The sequence below is a fragment of the Chanodichthys erythropterus genome, chromosome 18 (assembly GCF_024489055.1).
Source record: "Chanodichthys erythropterus isolate Z2021 chromosome 18, ASM2448905v1, whole genome shotgun sequence".
In the NCBI taxonomy this organism is placed as follows: domain Eukaryota; kingdom Metazoa; phylum Chordata; class Actinopteri; order Cypriniformes; family Xenocyprididae; genus Chanodichthys; species Chanodichthys erythropterus.
In genome coordinates, this window is record NC_090238.1 from 36706239 (window position 1) to 36719137 (window position 12899).

The following is a 12899-nucleotide window of genomic DNA, read 5'->3' on the forward strand; positions in this document are numbered from 1 at the left end:
TTGACTCTATAAGCAATGACTGTGCTAATGCCAGTGACAAGTAATATCTTGTTCATTAAATATACATGTTAAATAATTTGTGCTAGCTTGTGCTATGATAGCTGTTGATTCGAACTGAAATAGATCAGATTAATTGGTTCCAGCTAACTCTGGTAGTTGGAGTGACTTGAGTAATCAACTTAAAAAATTGTGTTTATGCTACAAATTATTAAGTTCCTCCAACTCAATGTACCTTGTTGGTTGAACATAAAAATTAATTCAAAGTTGTCATAACTCAAAAAAAATTGAGGCAAACTGTTGCATTAGTTTTTTTGTTGAGCCAACACATTATTTTTTAGAGTGTATGTTAGTGATGAGATTTTCAACTTTTGTGATTAAATTTTTATTATTAAGGTTAAAATTAACATATTAGTGGTTAAATTTTACATTGAGAATGCTTTTTTCTGTTGACCCATGGCTTTTGTTTAACGTCTGCTCCTTTATGCCGTAACACTCTTGGTTTCGCCACCCACAGTCAACACAATGACAACTACACTGGAAATTGATATTCATCCCCTCGCTGCTTGACTGAACATTTTATATCAAAGAGAAACCAGACTTTGATGTGTTACTGTGGCTGGAGATCTAAGACTGGAAAGTGTCAAATGAGTCCAATCGTGCAGAGACGTTACGAGCAGGCTGTGATGGCGGATGATGTTTGTGACGGGGCCGTTGAGAAGCATATCATGCATCTTTCCTTGTTTGCCGTTTGCTAATGGTGAAGATCCTTCGGTGTCCCTTTGCATTGAACTTTGAGCGTCGTAACATCGCAGATGTTGTTTATGCTCAAACAGCAACATTACACACTAACTAAAGTTAAAAAAGTGAAATCATAATCAAGGACCCCTTGCATCTAACATGCAATAAATTGCCCAGATTGATGAAGTGGAGCAAGTTATGACATTATGATGGTATTATAAAGACAAAGATTTTCCTTTGAAATAGTGTGCATTAATATTAAAGTAAATGGGGATTTTCCTTTCATGTTCACTTTGCCTAAAAATATCAGAATGTCATTGGTTTAGATAACAAAATATCAAAGTGAGTGTCATTTTATCATCTCATGCAGTGACATTCAGACATTAAATGCGGCTTAATGTCCAAATACTTAATGTCTTCACACAAACACTGGAAAAGGAAAAAAAAAACTATTGCAAAACCATAAAAAGAAATGAAAATGTGACGAGATTGTCATTAATACAGAATGCGTTTATGAAGTTGTTTCACATCAGATCTGCTCGTAGCCAGAAGAGAGAAGTCATAAACCTCAGTCTTTCCACTTGAATCCAATGATCCAAAACTCATGGAAATGTCAGGATATTTTACCCTCTAGAAACTGATTTCAACCAGAAAAAATTGAGGGCAAAAGAACAACTTGACTTTTCAATTTAATAAAATATATAATAAGAATGAGTGTGTAACCATAACAGCCTCTTGCACGAGGTCCAGTCAGATGCAGTTTGTCTGAAGTTCTGCCATCCCTCTGTGTTCACATTACCGGCCCTAATGCTCCGCTTCGATTTTTTTATTTTTTTTTTGCTCAGATCTTTTTCTTTTAGATCAGCATGATCTCACCCGCCCTGAAATGACCTGCTCATCTTCCAAAACATTTCTGCAAAAACAAGAGAAGTTTAGGTAACCGTAAATTGCAAAACTAATTTGCTAAAACGGTTCCCTTGAGTTTTGCTTCAATCTCAATGAAGTCTCAGGTCTCCAGCTGACTTCCTTTGCTACTGCTTTCATCTGTTTTCTTTGACTTTTTTTTCCCAGTGTAGGTGCTCCGGCTGTGAACGATGAAGTAACTTGTGATGTTGGAGAAATGCGTGAATGTTAATATGACGGTTCACAATCGGGTCAATCAGATGTGCGTCTCATCCAGGATTCCCAAGTGGCCTAAATCTGCAATGAAAAGATGCAAAATACCCAAAATATTATGGGACATTTTCAGCATGTAGCAAAATGACTGATAAAGGGGCTTTCTCTGTTAAAGGGGCTGTCCTTTTGATTTTCCCGGTGAAACCGGCCCGAGCCCTTCACATAAAAATCAGTCAACATGCTTTCATAGACAACCTAGGAAGTCGGGGAAGGTCTAATTTGTTGGGGGGGACCTATAATGCCCCTTTCCAAAAGATGTAATATAAGTCTGTGGTGTCTCCAGAATGTGTCTGTGAAGTTTCAGCTCAAAATCCAACACAGATCATTTATTACAGCTTGTCAAATTTGCCTCTATTTGGGTGTGAGCAAAAACATGCCGTTTTTGTGTGTGTCCCTTTAAATGCAAATGAGCTGCTGCTCCCGCCCCCTTTCCAGAAGAGGGCGGAGCTTTAACAGCTCAACAACAACAAAACTGGAGAATCTCACGCAGCCAAAATGAGGATTGTCAGTAACGGTGTTCAGCCTTACATTGTTCAAACCGGAGTCGACACTGATGGAGAGACTCAGGAAGAAGTTACAACTTTTAGACGTTTCTGAATGGTTAGTGGATAAATTGATGTAGTTGCTGTGGAGTTGATTCAACTCATCCACTAGCATGTGCCGTCATGTTCATCTTTTGTGTTGAATTGATCCTCGTTTGTGAAGCAGACCGGCGTAAAATGACGGCATGTCAACAACACTCTACTACAACAACTCTTCCTCTTCTCTAAAGCAGCCCAACATGGCCCCGCCCCCTTTGTTGTGTGTTCTCGGGGGCGGGGTTTATGTAAATTTTAGGGTTAGTGATTTCACCAAACCAGGAAGAAGCTTGTTGTAGTTCCTAGCAGCTGTTTGTTGCAGTTTTTAAAAAGAGATTTGTGTAAAAGAAAATATCTCCTTTGCATTGAACTTTGAGCATCGTAACTTTGCAGATGTTGTTTATGATCAAACAGCAACATTACACACTAACTAAAGTTAAAAAAATGAAATCATAATCAAGGACCCTTTTAAATTCTGCTACAAACGGTTCACATATTGGCAATAAAAAAAGCGATTATTACATGAAACTCCTTTAATTGACTGTCACACAATTCCTAAAAATAAAGTTTCCAAAGGTGTTTTTTTTTTTTGCAGCGATGATTCTGTAAAGAAATGTTTAGGGAAACTTTTATTTATTTTTTTTTTAAGAAGAATATTTTAAAAATCTAAAGAACCTTATTCCACTATAAGAACCTTTTCTCCATGTGAAAGGTCCCATGGATGTGGAAGGTTCTTTATGGAACCATCCATGCCAATTTTTAAAGAGTGCAGATGCTGCATAAAGTTTAACTCATTTGGAGGTGGGAAATTTACAGTTTGAGTCTCCTAATTCCAACCTATGTTAAGTGATTATAAGGTGTCTGTTGTGTAGTTAACCACAGCAAATGAAGCGACAGGCACTTTCATACAGTATACTCAAATGAATTTGCATAACATATCAGCAGTGTGTTTACCTCCAACACTCCTGAAGGGAATGAAACAATGTCTTCTTCAAAGCAGTCACACATTAAAGACATCTAGTCTGAAACATCCGCTTCATAAAACTGGCAGCATGTTCTGTTCTGTTTGTGAGCAGGGAGGATATAATATTAAGATTCATATAAACACAATGGAAACAGAATGGAGATGTGTGATACAGTAGATGCTGTACATTAGAAAAACATTTGTTTGAGAAATATTGTAGCACAGAAGATAAGACCAGACCACCTTCTGTTAAACTGGAGGAGCAATTGATTTTCATAGAAAGTGTGTGTGGATTAAAGTGCAGAATTTTCATTGCCAATTTCAGATGTTTTCAAAACAAAGTAAATAAGAGAGACACACATCTATAAAAACATATGACGAAATAACTAAAACTTTACCTAAAATTAAAATGGAAAATACAAAAATAAAATTGTTAATGATAGTAAAATAACTCTGAATCCTATGCATGTATACGCAAACACAGACACAAATGTTTCAAGCTAAATTCTGACTGTTTGTGATGCTAAACTCTAGCATTATAAGTGGACCTCTTGGGGAAATAATGAAATATGACTTCTTTAAATTCTGTGAGATGCGCCTGTGTTTCGCTCGCGGCCATCAGATGCATTTATCTGTGATAAACGGCCCATTTTTTGGAGCTGCAATTTTAAATGGAGACCTTTAGGAAACAAACAGTCCTCATTCATTCTGAGCAAATATATGAATGCATGGCCTGTTCCCTTTACGGTTCCTAAATCAATTTGTAAGCGTAACATACTGGATGGACGAAAACATATTTGTGTATGAAAGCAGGGGTGAGCAAAATTCATCACGTAAGTTTTGGCTCTCTTTCAATTCACGAGTTTATTGAATTAGTCTCGCAGGATGTTGAACTGGAATTTGAATGACAGAAAATCAGTGAAACAATAAAAGAACATAATTATATCATTTATTGTGACTAATTATGCATATTCATTCCCTGATATTTTTTTTTTTCTTTTTTCTGTTTAGATATATTTATCTAAACTACTCAATATTGGCAATTAACAGCTATCAAAACAGATTTTAATTTTGCTTTACTTAATGTCAACACTTATTCATAATTAATTATTATTAATCAAAACTATTATATATATATATATAATACATCTCTCCATCCATATGTACATCTGTCCATCATCCATCCCTCATCTGTCCATCTTTCCATTCATCCCTCCATCTGTCCATCATCCACCCCTCATCTGTCCATCTCTCCATTCGTTCATTCATCCATCCATCCATCTCCCCATCCATAGATCCCTCTAATTAAATGTTTTAGTATTTTTGTAGATTTTTAGTAATAAAGTCCATCCATCCATCCATCCATCCATCCATCCATCCATCCATCCATCCATCCATCCATCCATCCATCCATCCATCCATCCATCCATCCATCCATCCATCCATCCATCCGTTTACATCCAGTTTGTAAATTCATGACCTGAATTGGAGTTCAGCAGTAATGTTTCAGTAAAGGCAGCTCATGGCAGAACATCAACCTTTTGTTTTCTGACATTTTTATGAAAGGAGAGCTGTATCTGGCAGTAAAGCTGGTGTTGTCAGGAGGTGTCAAGAAACAGACTGAACATGTTCTCTGTTCTGCGCAACTGACTGAACTTTTGCCTCTGTTCCTTTAATCCCAGCAGGCACCGGGGCCTTGGAAGGCAGCACAGGTTGCCAGTAGTTTCAGTTTAGTTTGTAATGATCCTCGAACCTCAGAAATCATAGAGGACCTTGATTTGCTCACGCTCAAGGGCGTCTGCTGCCCGGAACACTGTCACACCAGCCACAAACACAAACCCAGACTTGAAAGAATAATTCATTCCAAAATGAAATTTCTGTCATCGTTTATTCACCTTCATGTCGTTCCAGAACTCTATGACTTTCCTTCTTCTATGGGACACAAAATCTGATCTTTTAAAGAATGTTTTACACACATTTTCTTGACTTCAGTGAAACTGTAATTTTATACTTAAATGTTAAACATCTTTATAAATCAGTGTTGTTTTATTTCATTGAGATACTATTATAGATTTTATTGATATTTTGAATTAGTTTTTATTTTTATATTTCATAGTTTTAATTTTATTTTAGCAATTTTGTATATTTTTAGTAATAAAATCCATCCCTCCATCCATCATCCATTCATCCCTCCATCCACCCAATCATTCATCCATCCATCTATCCATCCACCCATACATACCGCCATCTCTATCCATAAATCCATCCACTCATATATCCATCCATCCATCCCTCTACCCAATCATCCATCCATCCCTCTACCCAATCATCCTTCCATCCTTCCACCCAATCATCCATCCATCCCTCTACCCAATCATCCATCTACCCATAAATACCTCCATCTCTATCCATAAATACATCCATTCATATATCCATCCATCCATCCCTCTACCCAATCATCTATCCATCCACCCATACATACCTCCATCTCTATCCATAAATCATGCATCCATAAATCTATCCACTCATATATCCATCCATCCCTCTACCCAATCATCTATCCATCCACCCATACATACCGCCATCTCTATCCATAAATCCATCCACTCATATATCCATCCATCCATCCCTCTACCCAATCATCCATCCATCTCTCTACCCAATCATCTATCTATCCACCCATACATACCTCCATCTCTATCCATAAATCCATCTACTCATATATCCATCCATCCATCCCTCCACCCATCCATCCATCCATCCCTGGGTCCCTCCGTCCATCCCTCCACTCAATCATCCATCCATCTATCCATCCATTCATCAATCATATCTCCATCCACCCATACATCCCTCCATCTCTATCCATAAATCCATCCACTCATATATCCATCCATCCCTCTACCCAATCATCCATCCATCCCTCTACCCAATCATCCTTCCATCCTTCCACACAATCATCCATCCATCCCTCTACCCAATCATCCATCTACCCATAAATACCTCCATCTCTATCCATAAATACATCCATTCATATATCCATCCATCCATCCCTCTACCCAATCATCTATCTATCCACCCATACATACCTCCATCTCTATCCATAAATCATCCATCCATAAATCTATCCACTCATATATCCATCCATCCCTCTACCCAATCATCTATCCATCCACCCATACATACCGCCATCTCTATCCATAAATCCATCCACTCATATATCCATCCATCCATCCCTCTACCCAATCATCCATCCATCTCTCTACCCATTCATCTATCTATCCACCCATACATACCTCCATCTCTATCCATAAATCCATCTACTCATATATCCATCCATCCATCCATCCATCCATCCATCCATCCATCCATCCCTGGGTCCCTCCGTCCATCCCTCCACTCAATCATCCATCCATCTATCCATCCATTCATCAATCATATCTCCATCCACCCATACATCCCTTCATCCATCTCTCTATCCATAAATCCATCTATCCATCCCTACACCCAATCATCGATCCATCCAGTCGTATCTCCATCTATCCATCCACCCACCCACCCATACATCCCTCCATCTCTCTATCCATAAATCCATCCATCCGATTATTTTTATTAATAATAAACTCCATATGGTGAACAAATAAATGGCTCTTTAACCATAACACAAGCAAAAGGTACAAAATCACCTCCCCTTCACAAAATATTAATGCCATTTGTTCATTTTGCCATAACTGTTTTTTCATCTTCTATTTTCTGTAGCACAGTTTCCCAGGAATGACCTGGAAATATGTACATGTATACTTTCTTTTCTTCTCTAGTTTTAAAGAGAGACCTACTTAATGCTCATCAAAGGGAGGAGAAACCCCTGCACGAGACAGATGTGTAAAAACTCAGCAAACGGCAAATAAATCAGCTTGAAACAGGTTTATACTGTATGAAACACACAATAATATCTGTCACTTACATCTGTGGTTTTCATTTTATCCAGGAAAAGTGAAGCATTTTCTTCCTATTTAATCAACCATAAACCTGCTTATTTTGCTATAAAAACATGCATGATTAGTAAGCAGTCAGTTTTGAGTCACGACCTACCAGTTGAGAACCACTGACTTACTTAATAATTCTATCATAGATTACTCGTTCGCCAAGACAATATTATGTCTCGCCTTGCACTTAACAAAAGACCTCACGCTCTTTAATTAAAGGTAATGTTATTGTGTGTGACTCTAATGGAGGATGATGGATATGATGCCCTGCCGTTTGATGAACTGTGTGCCATATATAATTTCTAATAATTGCACAGATGCCGAGATGATGTCAGATGCTGTCTAAATTGCTCGAGGTCACTTCTCTTGATGACAAACATAACAGAACACATTTTCCATAAATCATATGTGACTGTGTTTCATTTTCACATCAGGGAATCCAAAAACGAGATGCATGCAGCTTCTTTCTCCTCCCTCCATGCAATGAAATTGTGATCCTTGATCAAATTGGTGGTCTAACACAAACAAAATGGTGAAAATAACAGTGCTTGAACAAGCCGAGGTCCGTGCCGTTGCTGCCGGATTCGAGGGGAAGGTTTCAATCTGCTGCCAGCCAAAATGGACCTGATACATAATAGACAACAGTACAGCTGGAGGAGAGAAAAAATTCAGTGACCGAAGAAAATGTGGAGGGAAAAAACAGTAATAAGTTTCTGTGCTGCATTTCACCAGCCTTAACCTCGGGGGGAACGTGGCAAACTGCATGTAGAGCTACTCCAGAAATAGAGAGAGAGGAAAAATCTGTCCTATAACCGAGCAAATGAAAGAGGAGACATCATTCAGACCATATTCAAGTAGCGAAACTACTTGTTTATCCTCCGTGCCGTGAGACATCGTGGTTAAAAACAGATCAATTTTTCCAGGAAATCACTGGGAAATTGCAGTGCTACTGTGTTAGATCATATCGCTGGATGCCTGGGCAAAGGATTCACTGCAATCATCTCCCAAAAAATGTATGATCACACTTGAGCCCATGTGGGCAGATTGCTGGACTATGCTTGTTTCAACTGGAAAGGAATGTGTATGATTAAAAAAAGTTTAAAAGCAGGAAAGCCTGCACACAATGTCCTTTGAGAAAAGAAAGTCTTCGAAAGTCTTTATTCAGTGGCCATAAAAATACAAAAGTGCTCAGTGCAAAGACAAAAGGTTTCGATATCACATTATTGTCTACATAGATCAAGAACAGTACAGGGTAGATTACTTGCAAATTGTAGTCCATTCATGAAAATAGATTACATGTAGTCTATTACATTTACACATTTTAGGTAATAATCTGACAACTTTTAGATTACTTTTGACCTTTTAGCTTTTAGTTTATCATGTAGATTTGATAGGATAAGCTAGCACTGTAGTGATATAACAATACAAAGAGAAAAAATATATATGTTGACAAATTTGTCATCAACAAAATGAAGTGCATTAAACATTACATCATGTTAGGCTTTCCAAAACTGGGGTTTGTGAAGGAACTGCAAGGGGTTTGTAAGTTGGCGAAAAGCTAACAATTAAACAATAAAAAAATGTAACATTTTAAAATAAAAACATTCAAAATAAAACACAAAAATGATTACATATTTTGTTATGTTGTGTGACCTCTGACTTTCTGAGCGTACTATAGGCTGAACATACAATAGCAATAATGTTTGTTATTAGTAATGATGTAACTGACATGTTATTAGTAAAAATGTAACTGTAGTCTGATTATGAGTATTTTAAAAATGTAATATAATCTAATTATAAGTATATAATTTTTGGAATCTGATTACGTAATCCAGATTACATATAATCACATTAATCAGTCATATATGAACATCTGCCAAATGCAGAAATGGTCCAAAAATTAAACCGTCTACTGTACCTTTAAGATAAATCAGCAACCCCTTTTTATATATATTTTTAATTTTCTAACTTTACATGTTTTTTTGTCTAGTTTAGTGTCTAGTTTAAAGCTAATGATTAATTAAATCATAAAAATGTAAAATTAAAATCAATAATTTTCAAATAATAATAAAAAAAATCAAATCCAACACTTACTAAAAAGATGAAATGTTTTATTTCTTTATGTGCCTGTCATGTGGCCATTAACCAACATTAGAGCAATATGAACATGTGTTACTTTACTGAAATATTACTCTCAGTGGGATGTTGTGTAAACATTGTAGGTTAAATGTGTTCAGCTGAGTCTAATTTGACGACCTGATGTGGATGAACAACATGTTGTGATGTTTCAGCATCTCCTTTCAACCATTTGCTGAAAAAGAAAACTTACTTTTTTTGAGAGAGAGAAAGTTTCAAGTCCTGTTTTGTACTCTATACATGGAAAGTGCCAGCTGTCATCAACAGGATTTGCATTCCTAAAAAAGTAGTTTCTTCTGAGTGGTTTTCACTTGTGCTGTTCTTAAGGTGAAATTGCTTTCCTGGCACGTCCTGCGCACCATCTTGAACCACCTACAATAGCTAATGTTTTTTCCCTGGGCAATTACTTCACTCACACCCACTTATATTAATATATGCATGTGTTTTTGATGCTGGAGAATGCCGTTTTGATGAAGTTTAGGTCTTGATTAGAAAGTGTATGAATCAAAATCTGATTTGCTAATCTAATTGTTGGCCAATTTTTAATGTATATTTCACAATGGGTGGCCCAATGCAAATTTTATTTTTAGTATTTTGTCTTGTTTTCCAGTACAAATATCTAAAAATTCTTAAAGCAAGATACATTTACTTGAGAAACCTTGATATGACTTGATATTAAAGGGATAATTCTCTAAAAATTAAAATGATTTCATGATTTACTCACACTCAAGCCATCCTAGGTGTATCTTCTTTCAGACGAAAACAACCGGTTTTATATAATAAAAAATATCATGGCTCTTCCAAGCTTTATAATGGTAGTAAATGGGGGGGCGACATTTTGGTGGTCACTCTTCTGCTGGACCTCGACTTGCATACAACCATTGCTGGAAGCCAGTGATTATATCAATCTATCAATCTATCTATCTGTCGATAGCCAGCTCTATTAAATAATGCCAGAATAACATTTTTAGGTGAATTGTTTTCAAAAAAAAAAAAGTTGCCAGCAAATCGCTGAAGACACAAGCGCTTGAAAATGTTATTTGATAGTGCATGTGATTGCGGTCTAATTAGTTGAGCGCGAGGGGGAAATGTGAAGGGAGTAATTAGGCTTTGATGCCAAATTGTTGATGCAGCTTTCCCTGAAAATGTGAAGTTTGTTCCCCAGAGTGCACCTCAATCTGACACGCATGGAATATCAACCGCGGCTGAACAAAGCTGCCTCGCACGTGCACGCAAAGGTGTCTCGCTTCTCCTTAGGTATAAGTGGTTTGTCATGTTGCATTCTGCTCGGCGCAACTGAACAAGGGTGTTGTGGGTTTTATTTGCCTTCCTGTGACCTCCTTCTGTTTCTCTGCCCCTGTTGTGTTTTAGAAGCACTTCTGCCAAGGTGCTGCTCATGTGAAATGAATGTTTATCAGTAAGTCTATTTAAGCGATGGTGACCGGCGATTTCTACAGGAGATGCACTGTTGGATGCGAGCTTGGCCCGGTGCCCGGACGCTCTTTACCACCCTCACTGCATCGGCCTGTATGTGAGATCGCATTAGGAGGGCGAAAACAAGACACTAAAAGCCCATCATGCAGTGCACGCAGCAGCCATCGAGGGTTGATAAAGAAATGCTGCTCGCTCGGGGTACCTGGAAATGGGCAGTAAAGTCTGACAGGTCAGACATCATGTGATGGCCTATTATTAAATGTTTGCGTCATGAAAAACAGTAAATTGCTTTGTTGCAGAGGGTGGGTTGTTATACTTTAGGCTATGTGTGGTCCTTAAAATCTGCTGGGCCATTAAAAAGAACATTTTTAAGATTCTGTTCAAAGAAAAACTGCTGTGTCTTTTTTTGGAGCTTGACATATTGCTCATTACGAACTGGCATTGCATGGGGAAAACAGTGTAAAGGCACGTTCACACCAGGAACAATAACTATATTAGCGTCCACACCAATGCAGGATAATGTTTTGTTTATTATAAGCCTGTGTTGTCTGCCGTCTGCTTTAAATGGTCAAACTCTTTAAAGCAGGGTGGATTCTCATTGGCTGTCTTTATTGTTCATCAGCTGGTAAAAATCATGCTAAAAGTGCTTCCAAAGATATTGTTCCTCTGTATCATTATCGTTATAGTTGTGGTGTGCTATTCTTTTTGAATGACTTTTATTACTAAATCTTCGTCCTTGGAGTGAACACGGCCTATGGAAGTTGGTTTTCAACACTGTATAAAAATTAAAGAGGTAATTGTGACCTCTTATTTCAAATTTCAGACCTTGTTTTTCTCGTAACCAGGATTGCGTGATATCGTATTTCAAGATAGTGAGTCGCAGTTGTGAGTTATTAAATCAGAATTGCATGATATAATGTCGATGTTGTGAGTTATGTCAGAAATGAAAGTTATAAAGTCAGAATTGCGAGTTATAAAGTCTGAATTGCGAGATAAAAAGTCAGAATTGCGAGATATAAAGTCAGAATTGCGAGATATAAAGTCAGAATTGCGAGATATAAAGTCAGAATTGCAAGTTATAGTCAGAATTGCAAGTTATAAAGTCAGAATTGCGAGATATAAAGTCAAAATTGCGAGTTATAAAGTCAGAATTTCAGAATTGTGTGATATAAAGTCAGAATTGCGAGTTATAAAGTCAGAATTGGGAGATATAAAGTCAGAATTGCGAGTTATAAAGTCTGAATTGCGAGATATAAAGTCAGAATTGCGAGATATAAAGTCAGAATTGAGTGATATAAAGTCAGAATTGCGAGTTATAAAGTCAGAATTGGGAGATATAAAGTCAGAATTGCGAGTTATAAAGTCTGAATTGCGAGATATAAAGTCAGAATTGCGAGATATAAAGTCAGAATTGCAAGTTATAGTCAGAATTGCAAGTTATAGTCAGAATTGCAAGTTATAAAGTCAGAATTGCGAGATATAAAGTCAAAATTGCGAGTTATAAAGTCAGAATTTCAGAATTGCGAGTTATAAACTCAGAATTGCGAGATATAAAGTCAGAATTGTGAGATAGAAAGTCAGAATTGCAAGATAGAAAGTCAGAATTGCGTCATTTAAAGTCAGAATTGTGAGATATAAAGTTAGAATTGCGAGTTATAAAGTCCGAATTGCGAGATATAAAGTCAGAATTGCAAGTTATATAGTCAGAATTGCGAGTTATATAGTCAGAATTGCGAGTTATAAAGTCAGAATTGCGAGTTATAAAGTCAGTATTTCAGAATTGTGTGATATAAAGTCAGAATTGCGAGTTATAAAGTCAGAATTGCAAGTTATATAGTCAGAATTGCGAGTTATAAAGTCAGAATTGCGAGTTATAAAGTCCAAATTGCG